General features: G+C 35.1%; 1 protein-coding gene across 4 annotated transcripts in view; it reads left to right on the top strand.

Moving 5' to 3' along the window:
- Nucleotides 1-17,099, top strand: part of SLC4A10 (solute carrier family 4 member 10) — a 185,536-nt gene that overhangs the window by 37,395 nt on the left and 131,042 nt on the right. The window contains exon 2 of one of the 4 annotated variants that reach the window (XM_077784994.1): nt 7,582-7,743. The exons of the other annotated variants lie outside the window; for them this stretch is intronic. The gene's annotated coding sequence lies outside the window, so the exon portion shown is untranslated. The remainder of the gene's footprint in view (nt 1-7,581; nt 7,744-17,099) is intronic. 4 annotated transcript variants of the gene reach the window in all.

Below are 17,099 nucleotides of genomic sequence, written 5' to 3' on the forward strand. Positions count from 1 at the left end.
AGGGCCTGTGCAGCTCAAAACACAACATTGATTTCCTGCCGCAATGATGGCAAAGGCAGAGATCTTTCCAGATTTCTGGTTCTGGTGATATTTTCTCTGTGTGTCAGGTGATAAAGTGTGTGTTTGTGCTGTGGCAGTCTCAGCCTGGCTGCTGTCTAGGGCCCTGTAAGGCAGAAATGCCTTTTGCATGGTGAGAGTCTTGTACCTGGAGTCATGGCAGAGTTTGGGGAACAGGAATAGGTGTGAACTAATCATTGCTAAGCTCTGTTAGCTTGGGAGCTAATGCTGTGACATACCTTTAGAGGACCTGTGTTTTGGAGATCATCTTGGCTGGAAACAAACAGAACAGGAATGCAAGTTCTAAGATGAATACAGGTCTGTTCCCAAGTGTTGTCCAGTCCAGTGGGCTCTGAGTATGATGAAAAAGGCTTCTAGCAGAGCTTTTTTCCTCAGGGGTTAGTTTGGGGGCTTTGCTATATGCAAGTTTTTGGTTTTTTTTTTTTTTTTTTTTTTTTTTTTTTTTTTTTTTTGGTAACACATTATATGTTTTAATTGTTATTTCTAGTAAGAGGATTGATAATGTAGTCCTTTATTAATTTTATCTACTAATGATGCCCAGAGGTAGTAAAACCTCAATAAAATTTCTCACCAAAGTCTCATAGTCTGTACAAAGTTGAATTTACTTTTATTCGAGTCATGTGTTACTGATTTATTATGCAAGTTTTTAATTGAAAACCCCAATTCCTAGCAATTTGAAAACTAATAAAGTACATTGTTGCCTGTGGTTCTGAGGAATTAAATAATGTTGTTGGCTGTTTCCTATCACTTTTTTTTAAAACAGGTCTTATACAGAGACAATAGCCTTGTTAACAGTTGTGCTAATGTTTTTTTCTTTTATTTTTGTGCAGTATGGACAAATTTTGCTGGAAATTATTAGAAATCTATTGCTAATTTACAATAAGTGTAATATTGTATAAATAAATTAAAAAAAGAAAATTGTTCACTTGGAAACAAATTGTTGAAGCTGCTCTTGGAAATGCAAATATAGTCTTAATTTGTATTGTTCAGTACATATACTAATATGGTAACAAAATGTATGCTTTCAGAATAATCTAGTTATTTATTTATCAGTCATCAAGTATGTTTTTTTCAGCGATTATTCAGAATGCTTTAAATAGTTGTGAGTAATGGAAAGATTTCTGAGTAGTCATCATTTGTTTACAGAACAGGGGAAACAATCTGCAGACCTCCACAAAGATCTTCTGTTGATTTCCTAACAAAGAACTAAATATTGCAAGTTTGTTGAGTACATGTATGGAAATTATTTTGAAAATTGTTGCTTTATTGGCAGTTTATTCATAGCACAAGTTGTTCATATTTGTTCCTGTAGATTCTGGATCTCTCACATGCAAATCAAAATTGGTGTTTAAAATAGGGTTGTTATTTGGTAGAGGTTTGATATTTTGCCTATAAAGAGGATGTATAGACGAAGCACAGATATTTTTGCTAACTATTTTTATGTTTGGATGTTGTTTTCCTGTGTTTTCTGAAGGCAACAGTAAAACCCATGTATGGAAAGGGAAATTGACTTTTTCCTTTCTAAGTTCATGTTCTCTCACCCTCCACATTCAGTCTTAAAATTAAAGAGCTATTTTATTGTATTTATTTGTTTATTTATTTTAAAATTAATTGCTCCGATCTGGTAGATAGCAGGCCTTAAAGCACAACGTTGCTGAGCTATATGTGGATGCTGCATATGCATGCACTACAGTGTATGATGTATCTGCTCTAGGTAAGACAGTGTTTGTATCAAGAGCACTCTTGTGCTGCTGCAAATGGCACACAGCTATTGCTGCTTAGGACTCTGTATGTGGGAGAATGGTATAGCAAGATCTTGGGAAGTAACTATTTTTAATGTAGCAGGTGAGTGTGGGAAGCTGCTCACACTAACAGGCCAAATTCTTTTGCTTTCGTTAATGCTGAGTGGGACCTTGGATGAGACTTGCAGATGAAATGTATTGCTCATTGTGAGAAGGGGTGTCAGAGCCTGACCCTGAGGTTTGTGTAGCAGTACTCATCCCCAGTTCACTTCTCCAGAGTACAGCATTATGGCAACACTTAAGGCAAGTTTATAGAGACTGCAGTAATGCTGTGATTCTTCTGAAAAATACAGAGGCAATATTACATTTTCAAGACAAGAGTGCTGAGATAATGGCAACATTGAAAATAAAACCCTAAAACTTAATTGCAAGTATAAATTTAGGACTGAATTTCTGCTCTTGGTCTTTTCTTACTGCCTGGTTCTGAATTCTAAATGAAAAGAAAAAAGAAAACTTTTCCCATAAAATGCTGGAAAGAAATGAAGTAACAATCACAATCACATCTTTATTTAAGCCCCTCCCCAACTTCCCCCTTATATTTGCCAGTGTCGCAGTTAAAAAAAATACATCTGGATCATGTCGTGTTCTCTGGTGTTTCTGTTTAAGAGTAATTGGCAACCTGAGACGTATTTGCACAAAAAAAATACCAAACCAATAAACCACAAACAAACAAAACCGCCCAAAAACCAGAAAAAGACTACTGTGTTGAAATCATTGCACCTTAATGCATCTATAGCTTGTTTGATTTCTTCCCACAAATTCTACCTTTTAAATATATGCTTTCATTTTCTTCTGTTGATCATTGTATCTTCTCTACTTTTTCCTTTGGAAAAAAATATAGAATGCATTCTAAAACAAAATACTTCCACTGACATCTTTTAATGCTTCTTAAATAAATAATGTTTACAGTTTCAACGGTTGAGAGGATTTAAGTAGGTGAGGGAATACTTAATCCACTGTGAAGTGTCTTAGACAATTAGTTGTGTGTCTGATATGAGAAGCGAAAGCCATAGGCATTGCATGTTCCTTTCATAGGTTCAGGTCTGCCTTGCAAAAAGCCCAAATATTGAAGAATTGTATCTACCTGGCTCTTTTTGCAATAATAATGCCATTTTGATGTCATACAAATTGATGGAGTGCTGCATGTGTTCACACAAATTTCAATGTTGGTGCAGTTTAAAAGTTGTTCTCATGAAATAAAAAAAGCATAGCATATTTAAAGATAATTAAATCCACCCTTGTTCTACAAGGTTGTTTATTAGGATAGGCAAGGTGAAAGTTGGAATAGATGATAAAGGCTATTGCTAAAAATAGGAGAAATGTCTCAGGGAAAAAAGTTACAGGGTAAAATGAGGGTAAATGAGGTGTGGAGTTTTGTGCAAACTTGGAGAATCGAGGGCATTTTGGCTGACTGGTATGAAAGGCAAAAGGGAGCTGACTAAATTTCATGGGCAAAGAAGTGTAGGGACAGAAGCAGGAAAACCAGGGCTTTTGTCTCCTTGTACAGCAGGCACAAAATAGTACCTTGGATCCTGAGTCTTCTCTGTCTTTGCCGATTTCCCTGTTTTCCTACTTTGAGCCTTTCCACTTTGTTTAATTAGGTATTTATGAGATATCACAAAGTTTATAAATAAATACATATGGAAATTTAGTGGAGATGTGAAAGATAAGGTCAAAATTTGCAAGATCTCAATTTTAATCAAACAGAACAGGAACTTGCGGCAAGAAAACTGGCGCAGTAACATATTTAGAAGAAATTAAGTCTGCAAGTTACATGAACCAATATTTGGCATTTGCAAGGTATTAATTGATTAGTGCAGTACTATATGTGTATTTTGAGAGAAGAGTAGCAATTGTAGAACAATTCAAAAAGAACAAAAATTATCATGGGCCTAAAAATATGAAAGAGCATTTTAAGAAACTGGGATTCCTTAGCCTGGAGACATGTTTGGTATGTAATACTGATGTGAAAAGGATCAACCAAGGGAAGGGATCCCTGACCAAGGGAAAGGTTATGGGACAATTTAAAAAGCATGTTAAGGAAAGGTGTCTAATGGTAAGAGTAGTGTACTAATGGGATAAATTAGTATTAATTTACTAATAATGTAGTCTGGTATGTTCGTGGAATCTATTACCCATCTGTAGGAATAGGTAAGAGAGTTATTGCTGCTTTAGACCTCAGAAATGAACTAGAAGACCTCACAAGATCTCTTCCAGTCCTATCATTCTGTGAAAGGATCTCACTTTTGTCTTTTTGGCACAAGTATGTTATAGATGGATGAGAGATTAAGTGCAACCTAAGGAGAAAGAAGTAGTTTTTCTGGATTATATATGTTGATACCCTCAGTTAAGTGCACCGAAATAGTGAATTTACTATAAACATTTACATTTACTGTAAACATATTCAAAGAGTATCTTGCAATGATAAATGCTCACTGTGGTTCCATTTTGTTCCAAGCAGGTTTTAAAATCATAAAATGAAACATTATTTATTAATTTGTGTCTTCAAAATGACAATCTGAATTGTAGACTTTTCAGCCTTTGTGGAATCCTCTTGACTTTTTAAAGAGTGTAGGATTCTGTCTGCATTAGTGGGGCTGCAAATTTCCCTGAGACCAGTTACTGTTATAGCAATTAGATGTGACACTCAAAAATGACAGAAAAGACTGCATGTTTGTGAAGATTTTGGGGAGAGATTAAAAAAATGCTGCACCTTTTTCTGGAAACTTTTATTTATAGTAGTTAAAATGCTTTAAATTCAAAATACCCTTGATCCGAAGCCACTGTTTTGAAGAATAGTTCCAGATACCCGTCACTAGCAATTGTGCTAAATTTTTTCTAGAGCCATTCATAGTCACTGAAACAATGTAAGGATGGAAAAAAGACCCAGCTCTGCTGTTAAATCCTGTCAAGAATGAAAAATAGGTACTTAAATTGTAATTATTCTGGCATACAATGCCATTAAAGTTGAGAGCAAAATGCCATGTCTTTTCTGGAGAGAAGATGGTAGGTACATGTAAATTTCCCTTTCAACATATGAATATACACGGGGTTTTACTTTAGAGATAAGCATGCAAAAGCAAAAATGTGATTTCATGTAAAATCTGAAAACTTTTGAATTCTGAATACCACTGAAAACTTTATGGTGGTTGTGTGGTATCAAGGATGTTCATAGTGTTGTAAATATGATTAGGAAATAAAGGCACAGTGAGGGAGATTGTGTGTCAATTTTAAGTGCTTTAGGTGGTTTTTTTCCAGTGGTACTGACTACTTGTCTTGATAGTTTTTCTTTATAAAGTCAAAGAACAGCATACACAGGGGAATAAAATTATTTTCCTGCTATACTCTATAGTGTGAAGAATGTAACAAAAATTAGAATTCCCTGTTGCTTGTGGGATAGCATTTGTCTACCTTTGAATTCATGAAAATGTGATAACCTGTATCCATTTTCCTAAAAATGCATTAAGCATTTCTTTTAATCATTTTTGTGACCTATTTCAGTAGCTACCAAAATAGAACCAGAGTGTCCCAGAACAGTACATTATCATGTCATCAGAAGGAATATTATATGTACTGGTATTTTAAAAGAATTTATAGAATAAAATTAGTTCGCTTCTGTCCCCTCATCCCCGACTCTGTGCAGCAGTTGCTGCCAGCCCTCTTAATGCTGTTCCTCAGAACAACTTAGTTTCCAGTTCTTTTGAGACTATTCCTACTTTATTTGAGGCTTGTAGGTTTCCAAGGTACCATCACCACGGCAAATCTTCATGCAGTATCTGCAAGTCTGCTTTGGGCTGAGATTCTAACATACTTTACTTTTTTCAGTAAATTTCATGGCCCATATTATCCATCTCCTTCAATTGGTTTTATCCTTTCTCTTTATTTGAAGAGAAGATAGAAATGCTCAAACATAAGAATTGACTAACTATAATTGTCTTTTAGAAAGCTTCCACTTTATTATGTGTTTCTTCTTTACGACTATGCTAAAGTGAAATACTTAACTATGTCCACTTTTTTTTATTGCAGTCTTATAATTGCTTTTGAAATTAAATGTAGCAATGATCTGTAAAAGCACTCATAAAGCTGTGTTTCATAATCATCTAAGAATCTTCTCATGAAAATTCTAATAATAAGTGAATTCCTTGTTTTGGGAGAAGCATCTGAGTGATTTCAGATTAGGTGAATATGTTCTCAAAAATAGCATTGAGCAGTGCAGAAGCCTTCATGCTTATCCTCACCAATTACAGAAAAGGAGTTTTTTGTGTAGTGATCTGCCTGGATTTCCCCATCAACATCAAATGTGCCTCTTGCTTTTGGAATAACCCCTCACTCTCAGTCCTCATCTTGTAGGGGAATGGATTGAGAAAAACCTGCTGTGGAGTATACACTGAAAACTCATAACTCACATGATTTTGTCTAAAACAACACAGGCAGAAAAAAACTTTTAAAGGATCTTTTAAAGAAAATGCCACATTCAGCTTTAGAGAGGATGAAATGTTTTTAGTGATCTATAGTTGGTTGTCATTTGATTGTGTTCACTTCAGTTTGTCTTACCTAAAAGTTCAGGGCTTTGTGTCTGCTATATCTGAATTGATTTGCTTTGGCCAGCAAATATGTGAACATTTTTTTCTATTTGCCAACCTACAACCCCAGGAGATGAGAGGTATCTAAATGTTAGGCAGTATTGCCCAGAGCAACACAACTGCAATTGCCTCAGGAGTGAAGACCATTTGAAAAGAAAAAAGTAACTCTCCATGAATATTTGTGAATTTTTTCCCCCAGTTCTCTGTCCAGTGCTCGCCAAATTTGTGCAAAAATAACAGAAGTATTTTTCCTTGAAAAATACCAAGCTGCTGAAGATTGTGCATGCTTTACCAAAGAATGCTGCTGACAGGCCAGCTTGTGGAGGACTAGATATTTTTGAGAACTGTACCCATGATGAAGGATTTGCCTTGGACTAACTTCTGCTACAGGAGCTGTGTTCCCATTAGCAGATATTGCAGGACTGTACATGGTAACAGTATTAGAGCTTGCCCCAGTACATTATAGCCAAAACCCACCAAATCCTAAAGCTACCTTACCCTGCCTCCCTCCCCCAAATTTCTCCATAAATGTTAAACTTGTTAATATATGTATGTCTATGAAAAATATTAAGCTAGAGAGTACAAATAGAACTTTGTAAAATAATTTTTTTAAAGAAAAAGATGGAAATGTTTAAGATATCTAATGAAAGTTATTACCAAAACATGTGAATGTGGAGATATGTAAAACCTCACTAAATTGTTTTGTTTATTCTTCTGTGAGTGATTCAGACTTATACAATCCAGTCTGTTCCACATTCATATGACTAATATGTCTTGGGTAGTTCAACACAAAGGATGTAGGTTTTGATGATGCATCCAATGCAGGATCTGAGAAACTCTGATGGGAAGGTAGCATTCTTGCTCTGAAAGAATTGTTTTTAAATATAAAATGGTAGAAATTATGATTTCAAAAGTGGTCTGGTATTAAGATCAGCTAATCATATAAAAATTCTGAGTAGTGTATCAGTGGCAATATTAGAAATATGTATCTCTGCAAAACCAATTCTTGGTTACTCTTAGACTACTAAAATTACTAACTGACACTCACCAAAAGTTATTAACTATTTTAATATTTATTTGTTTGTGTGTGTCTCTTCTCTCTTGGATTGCATATAAAGGATGGCTGTACAGAAAAACTGCTGCAAGGTGGACAGAATCAGAGCCTTCTCTTCAAGTTCCTTAGGTCTGTGTGCTGACCTTGCATAAATGCCATGTAGGTTTACCCTTGAGAAAATTTGGCTAATCTGCTTTGTGCTTGCCAGTCTACAGGAATAAACATGGTAAGAGGAAAGAATATTAAAGCACGGATAAAACACTGTAAAAACTTCAGGTGGTTATATTTTGTGTTTATTTGTTTAGGAAAAAAAATGGTGTGATCATTTTGGGTTGAAGACTCTGGTTTCCTTTGAGTGGGTGCAGGGTCTGTCACTCACTGGCCCTGGTCTGTGGCTGGCCTGTTCAGGGGCTGGGACAGCACACATGAACAACAGGCTTGCTTAGTAGCATGATTGGAAACAAATACATCTCTGACAATATAAAAATCTACTTATTTTCTCTAAGTTTGTTACTCTCCAGACTGCTCGTGGAAATTACTGAGCTACTGTAGCATAATCATTTTGACTATAATCACATAAAGTGCTTGTTCTAAGAGTTCAAATAATAATAGTTATAAATTGTGAATGGACAGAATTAAAAATACCTCTCAGTTTATATTTTTTCTGTTTTTTGGAATAAGAAAACTTCCAATTCTTATTCACAACAAATAGAAAATTTTATGGAATAGGGCAAATGCATTTTTATGGATATGAAATAAAAAAAAAATCTGGATGATTATGATTAGTCTTGTACAAATACTGTAACCCACAGACTTTTATTCTATTATCTGCTATACTTTCACCTTTGAGTTTTAATTTTTCATTTCACAGTGATTGCAGAAAAAATTGTTTATATAGTGCTTCCATTATGTATATTTATTTAAAAGTAATAAAAATAATTAAAATAAGTCTGACAAAATTGACTTGAGCAAAAAAAAAAAGAGAGATGGTGTGTGCAACCTATAATACATCTTTAATTCTTCACAGTTGTAGTACAGTTTTAAATTCATTCCTAGAACTGGAATTAATTTCATTTATTTAAATACATTTTTAACTCATTTCTAGAACTTAATTCTTAAAACTGGGTCTAGTTCTGTTACTGATACATTTTATATGGGAAAATAATATCAGTTTGTAGTTGTTATGACTTACTATTTTAGTTTGCCTTTTTTTTTACAGTCCATAATGAACTGATTATTTCCCTGCTAACATCTAATATTTCTTCAGCAGGCTTTGCATGAAAGGATGTACTTTCTGTGTCTGTAAATGCAAATATGTAAATACATTTAATTCTAATGGGAATCCTTTTTAAAATTTCTTCCTGGTATATGCAATTCAATGGAATGGTTTCAGCTTTCAAAAAATACAAGGCTAAGTAAATTTTCCTTTGAGTTTGTTACTAGTACTGTGTTTACTACTTGTTCTACTCCATTTAATAGAACCATAGAATGGCTTGGACTGGAAGGGACCTTAAAAATCATCTCATTCCAGCCCCCTTTGTGCCATGGGCAGGGACACCTTTCACTAGACCAGGCTGCTCAAAGCCCCATCCAGCCTGCCCTTGAGCACTGCCATGAACGGAGGCATCCACAGCTGCTCTGGGCTGCCTGCTGCAGTGCCTCACACAGAATCCTGGAATTACCCAGACCCAGGCTTGGCTCCGAGTTGCAACCTCTTGACATTTCCTGTTGACCAAACTTTTTCAAGGCGCTGAAATCACATTGAGATTTATTAAAATATTTTAAGCCTTAAAGCAGCTTCCAACAAGTATTAGAAATGATTGTAGAATTAAGAAAAAAAAAGCAAAAAAGAAGAAAACCTATGTCTTTTTCCTTTAGTTATGTGGAATCGAAAATGTTGCAATCCACAGTCAGCAGCATGATTCTTTTACAAAATCTCAATTTTCAAGTTTCAATATTTTCATTTTAGATATCTTTATTGGTGGGGCTAGGGATACAGTGATAAGGAAGTTTCTCCTATTTGGCAGTGTTAAATTACTGATGTACCATAAATTGTCCAAGTGTGAATATAATGCTTAGAGCAAGAAATTATAAAAAAAAAGGAAAATTTAATATTGAATCATTATTGTTAACTTTCTTGTTTTCTGCTATAATCCTGCAATCTTATAACTTTGACACCAAGAAAACACCAATATTTTAGTTATTTATCTGAAAGTTAAAAAAAAAAAAGTAAGATTTTGGCTCTCATGGTAGAGACTGAAAATGTGAAAGCACCAGTCTTGATAATCCAGAAAAAAAATCATCCTATGTGTGCTTCTTTCTGCATCTCATTTTTTGAGACAATATTTTGATTTTTAGGTGCTACTGCTAGCTGTCAATATCCTTTGTCTGGAGCAAACTTGCTTTTCCCCTGAAGTGGTTTTCTCTCTTCTGTTCAGCATACTCATTGTTCAGGATATGCCTCTTTCCAGTGCTGTGCTCTACTCAGGATTTTCTTCCTGCTCTTCTGTTCCTTTTGCTGCACAAGTGTGTGTCTGAGAGTTAAGTGGCTGCTGATGGGGACTCAATATAAAAAGATGTTTCAGAGAGCTTTCTGCACATTATTTTAAAATTTATTTAAGACAAAAATAAAGGAGAATACTAGATGTTATCTGACCTGTCTGCAACTTTCATGGGGTAGTGACAGTGACCATCTGGCATGATCTCATATAATGTCATTGATGGTAGCCCTGAGGGCTGGCAACCTGGGACTGGGCTTTCAATTTCAGGACTGTAAAGTCTGGATCACATTTTAGTATTACATGAATCAGGATTTCATGGCTAGTGGGGAAATAAATTCTGTTCAAATAGAAGCTCTGTAGATTAGCAGTTGTTCTGGAAATGAAGCAATTCAGGAGACAGAGGATGTGATACTGTGAAAAATAAAGAATTGAAAGTGAATACAGAATAAATCCAAATGATTTCATTATAGCAGAATAGTAAATTTCATTAACATTTATCAATTACTAAGTTAAAAATGAGAGAAACATTTTTGAGAAAGTATAGAGTTCAAGTGCAGAAATTACAGTGATGAAGCGTATTCTGGAGGCCATGCACATAAATAGGTTAAAAAGGAATTAGGTAATTGAGTACAATGATCCTAATTCAACAGATACAATCACCAGCTTAGGAAAACTTTAAACTGCTGATCACCAGAATGAGGGACTGAATACCACAGGAAAGACCATTAACTAGTTTTCTTTTTTAGCATGTGCAATAAGAACCAAATAGTGGGCTAACCTGAGGCAAGATACTAGATTTCAAAGATTTCTGTGGTTCTGCTTTTGTTTTCCTTACTGAGGTCCATGAAATAGGGTTTGTCTTTGTTAGCTTGGCTGGGATGGGTTATCTCTCAGATGGTTCCGTGTAAAAGGAAATAATTCTCTTTGATCTTTCCAATGACTCATTCTCCTGTAGGTGAGATAATTTAAAATTGCAGGTTATCCAAAATGAGCCTTTCTTGTGCCAAAGAATTAAAGAATTAATTTTCTTTCTGATCAGTTACACTTTTTTGTTGGATTGGATATTTCAGGAGAAAGCTGTTCCTGGTTGAGAAGTCCTAAACATAGGAAAATGCAGAACCAGCAGAACCTTAAATGTTTTAGTAATGGGCAGCAGTGACCTGGGGGAGGCCAGTCAGACTGTGTTCTTGCTCAGTTCAGTAGCAAAAGGAGGAGAACACCAGTCTGCTCTACTTGTGCATTCTCATTTTCACACAAACAAATGAGACGTGTATATGTGGATGTCTTCTTGGCCCCAAACCACCTCCCTTTGCTCAATTTTGGGGATTTTGTTAAAGCCATAGCTCTGGTTGTTATCACAGATCTGATTTTTGAAAAATCCACATTGCTTGCAAGAAGGTTCAATGATCACTGGGAGTGTGCTGCCCAGCAATTTATAGGCTTCAGCTGTGACAAGACTTGTTTTGTATAATTAATAAAATACTTGCTTTTTACAGTGGGCATATAGTTGCATATTCTTTTACAGATTCAGTTATGGGTTTCAGAGGAGGGCACAAGGCTGCCACTGAGCCAGGAAGAGTCGTTGAAGGGGCTGATGATGGATGCCAAGAGCTTTCACTTGAATTGTGTTAATGTCAGAGTGTCCCTGGAAGCTGCTGGGACCAGCTGTATGTTATCCAGCTGCTGGGACCAGCTGTGTGTTATCCAGCTGCTGGGCCCAGCTGTGTGTTATCCAGCTGCTGGGCCCTAGATGGTGTCAGGCTCCCTCCCTCATGTCTTTGAGGAGAGGAGAGTACATTGCGAGCATGGCGACAGCACATGGCTCTTGTGCTGTGAAACCAACGTGGGGAGTTTCTAGGAGTTAGGAAATCTGTTAGTTTCAAAGATCCCCATTAATTTTGGTGCTTCAATATTTGGATACCGAAACAGCTAAGTTTTAGGTCTCTTGTTTCTCTGAAGTTTCACATAAGAGCATCCTGGTCTGTAATATCCAGCAGTGTAGTCATGTATGCTCTTAGAAAGGTCTAATTTTCAGATCCATAAACAATATGGTGGAAAATCAGCAATTGTTTTTATGTATCATTTTGACAGTAACACGCCATGCAAAAATCCTGTACTTTCACATGGGCCAAAATAGCCATAAAACCAGCTTTCTAATTTACACCATGGCAAATATAGAAATAAAAACTATGAAAAACTGGAATAAAAACGCAATGCTCACATCTGCAGTAAAGTGATGTTCATTAAATGCTTTTCTTGCAGGACAGGGTAGAACTAGATGCTGTGTTGAAACATTCATAAGGAAATCTAATAGAATGCTTTCTATGTCAGGATTAAGGAATTATATTTTCAGTTTTATATTTTGCTGAGCAATAAAATTGAATTCTATTTTAAAGATTAATTTTCAGGTTTAGAAGTGTGGGCTTGCAAAAATCTCAAATATTTTACCAATATTTTAATCTCAGTCTCTAGGTTTGGATCTGACTTATAATAAAGAAATGATCAGAAGGTAGGTTTGGGTCTGACCTATAATAAAGAAATGATACAGAAGGTTTCCATACATATTTTTTGCTTAATGAGATTGTAAGACTTGACAAATTTTATTTAGGAAGGTGCAATGCACTGTAACTTGATTGAAACCAATGAAGTTGCCCAAGATTAATATTAGAAGCTAAAAATAGGATTTCTTTCTCTCTCAAGTATTTCTTGAGTGGTAGTACTTTTACAGTCCACACAAACACACATTAACATCTTGTTTTCATACGAAAACATCTTCATCCTTTTCCTTTTGTTTTCTTTTTTTCCCACCATTTCTTTGGTTCCCTCTTTATCCGTTGTGCCCCGCCATCAGGAGCAGATTGCAAGGCGTGATCGTGTATGGCTCTGTAAAAAACCGGTTTTTGAATCCTGTCAGCTGAGAGCTACAGTGGCAGCAACCTGAAATTAACTTAGAGACTCAGGATCCTAATCACTGGGTTTTGTGGTGCTTCAGCTATCTGCTTTTTCAGCCTGCTAAACCAACTCTGTGTTACTTGCAGATGTGTGATAGAGCAGATGGGTGGGTCAACTCAGGATTAATTCAAAGTTGAGAACCCAGCTGGGAGTAGAAAATGCAATAAAGCCTTTCTTCCATATAGTACATGAATATACTAGAAAAGATGGGTTCTAACTTTTGAAATTTAAAGGATATGTACACAAAATTTCAAAGAAATTCAGACATCAAAAATCTTACTGGGATTTCAAAAAAAGATGTTTAACTAGGTTTGGTGTAGTATTTTCACTGAATTAGACTCTTGGGAAACTTACCTGATTAAAAGCCCCACAGAAACAAAACAAAACAAACAAAACAAACATAAACCAAACTATCATTTAAATTCTGTAATTTTCTGACAAAATAATACAAAATTGACACTGATCAATATGTTAGTGCATACAGAGCCACAGATCAAATACATCTTGTTTTCCTCTTCAGTATACCTGCATTGTAAACTAAAAATTGAGAATAGATCTCTGTTTTTTATTTTGAAAATATCTACAAATCTAGCTGTAAGCAAAGATTCAAAATAGACTATTTAACTAAAATAACCTAAAAGCTAATTTAAATAATGTTTGTATGAATTTTATTTGAAATTGGTCTACTTTGCTTAGGGCATGGTACAAAGAGGCAGAACCTGGAGGGAGAGAGAGAGTGAGAGAACTACACAGGCGAGATGCTGGTGGCAGTCTGCTGTGCATTTGGTTAGTCAAATACTTAAAGTTGTTTATTTCTCTTTTAGCCTTTCTCTTGTGCCTTTTAGCTTTCATCCCCTTCAGCAATGCTAAATCTGTTCTCTGTATTTTCTTTGTGATCCCTCTAATGGGATACTTTCTGCTACTGGTTTTCTTTTGGAGGAGACAAAAAGACCCCAACCCTGTTCTCTCATTTACTTCTTTCTATTACAGATGAGCATAGACTAAAATAGGAGTGCCCTCTCAACAGTCCATTTATGGCTGAGAACCTCTTCTGGATCACCATAGCATAGACTAAGATGATATAGTTAATGTTCTAGGTAATTAGTATCTGTATTTCATAATTCAGATTCTTTAGTAAGTGTAGGGAGTTTTCAGGTATATTGCTGAAATGTAATATCTGAATTGTTGCTATGATTTGTACTGGCTTCCAAAATCTTACAAAATCTTGTTTTCTAAAATAAGCAGGAAAAAAGTAGAGGGACTCTTTTTTTTTCCTCTCAGTATTCCCATAAAGCATTGGTGATATAGCTACAGTTTCTCTCCAGCACCTGTGAAAGCACTTGATCCCAATTCCAAGGTGAATAACTGATCCACCCCAGTGAATTGCAGCTGGACCTCTTAGTGAACCTTTGATAGGATCGTGCAGAAAATAGGGATTGCTGGTGCGTTGCAGAACTTTCATGAGGCTTCATGTTGCATTTGCTGAAGTTTCATGTTTTTGCATTATTTATTAAAAAAAGTAATTTTCTTCTTAATTTGCTTAAATAGGTCCTTTTTAATATATGAAACTTCATCCAGTTCCTGTAATAACTGGTGGAATCTCTCACTGAAGTCTTACAGCATAATTGAGTGCTTTGTATATGTATCAATCTGTAAGGTTGTTTTGTGTAGTGGGGTTTTTTAATAGTTTTTTGTATTTTATTTTTTGCAGGTTTTTATAACATGAAGGAATGTCATGTTAGAACTATACTTTTTAGAGTAGTTAAACAAGGCAACTCTACAAAATTTCATAATAGTGTATGATTTAGCCAGTCCCCTGTAGGGGTTCATTCTAGCACCACATTTCTTTCTAGCCACAATTATTTTTACATTCTTTCCTCAAATACTTTATGATCTGAATTAGGAGAGCATAGTGAAGTCTTCACGATTTTCATAGACTTCCATCTTGCTCATGTCCTTGATTTGGTAGGGATCACAGCCTTCAGTTGCACTTGATTGCAAATATTTTTAAGAACTTGACCATGGGCTGGGGATGCTCAGACTGGCCTAAATGGGGACAATGAGAGATTGCTGGCAAAAAAAGGGGGATTGCAACCATGCATTATCAATTGCATTATATTGCAGTAACCTATTTCTAGACTGCAGAAATTCTTTGACTCTGAGCAAATTTTGAACTAAAGGTGCAGCATTTCCAAGTTACCAGTATACACTTTTTACATGCTTGATCTGTTCTTGAGCTTTTTTTAAACTGATATATTTTTTTAGCTGTTCATAATTTGACACCAGTTTATTGGCTCTTGTTTCAAAATAGGAATGAAATGTTGGTTTGCTTATTATTTGGGAAAATGTGGTCATTTTGGTGACAGAAATACCAAGACTTCAAAGGAAAAAAGTCTTTGCATACTGAAGGAGTATGTTCACTTAAGGAGACGAATTTTCTCCAACTACTTATGATCAGAAAATGGATTCAATAGTATTTTTCTCCCTCTGGAAGAGATTAGTTAAGGTTGAATCATATAAAGTTTCTGAAAATAGGGCAACTGTTATTAGAATAAATGAAAAAAAATGTAGTGAAAGACATTTATCATCTGAATAATGTATTTTTGCTTGGAGGCTTACTTATATTTAGTTTCTGTGTTATAAATATCACATTTGTAATAATTTTTTTGGTAGAAGAATCACAGCAGTAATATTCTGGTACACTAGTAATAGAGTTTTGGGCATATTTCCCAGCAACTCATTATAAAACTTAGATAACTAAATATAAAGATGGATATTTTTGTGGTGTTGCTGAAGTAATTTTGCTGCTCATTGAGTTTTACTGATATCTGATAATCACCTTAATATGTATCCTTATCCCTTTGTTTTAAAATGTTATGTCCATTCAAAAATACTTCCAAATTTAATTTTGTTGTGAAGTTGTAAAGCCTCATATAAATCTGTGCAGCAATGTTTTATGATTTTCATTTTATTGTCTTACTGACAAGGTAAGTTTATTTTTCTAAGTCACATCACCTATGAGGAAGACTTTTCTCTCCTCATGTTCTCTTGCTACTAAGGAACGAACAAAGAACTTGATTATTATTTGATAACGTCTCTGTACCTGATTCCTTTAGGCTAGAAATGTTCTTACCCTTTACAGTTAAAAGCTAATTTATCTGTGAGCCATTATCTGGGAAATGGCTAAGATCAGCAAGGATATTTACCTCTTGAGAATGCAAATAATTTCATTATTGTTTCTAGCAATTGTAGTAAGAAAAAGCCTCTTACCTTGTGTTTTTTCAGTCTAGCACTTCTGGGTGTCTGAAAAGTAGGGTATTTAATTTGATTCCGTTTTTTGAGTTCTAAGGGCTTTAATAATCTAGTTTTTTAAAAGATCCTCAAGTTTAACTTGAATTTTACAGTGGAAAACTTAGTCCTGTTCATTTGAATTATGCCTTCCTGAACAATCCTAAATAAATCACTTCTGGTCAGTTTAAGTGATACCTTGTTATCAAATCTTCTTAAACCATTTAAGCTTTATGTTCTTAATATCTTCTTTTTTTTTTTGTAAGAGAACAAATTTGTTGACAACTTTATTGTCTGTATTTCATTAAGCTCTTGGGAAATAGACCTCTCTCTACCTGGTTAGGTTTCTTCAAGTCAAACCCAAAATAAGAGTTTGAAGAAATTAAATCCTGGTGTACAGCCTAAATGATTCAGATTTGTAAAACACTCTTATTGCAGTTAGAAACAGTTAGCTGTCAAAGCACAGGTAGTGGTAAAATATGAACAGAATGGGAATGATCTGTCCTTTACTGGAAAGATTATTTGCCACATCTTTAAATTTTTGAGGCATAGTGCTTATTATCTTAGTACCTGTGTTCCTCACACCCTAAAAATGGTGGTATTACATCATTGTCAAAAGCAGGAGCAGGAGCATTGTTCTTTCACCTACTTAAGTTATTCCAGAAAGGATGCTATGTGATATTGATGAGAATCTTGAATTTCCTGGATTTCCTTGATTTTTAAGGTGATTTTGAAAATTAAAACAAAAATCTTTTGCAGTTATTTTGCACTGCTGAGCAGTCAAATAGTCACTCACTGCCTTTAGTTTATATGTAATGGAAAATGCACTGGGGAAACACAT

Source organism: Lonchura striata, chromosome 8 (genome assembly GCF_046129695.1).
Source record: "Lonchura striata isolate bLonStr1 chromosome 8, bLonStr1.mat, whole genome shotgun sequence".
NCBI classification, from domain to species: Eukaryota; Metazoa; Chordata; class Aves; order Passeriformes; family Estrildidae; genus Lonchura; species Lonchura striata.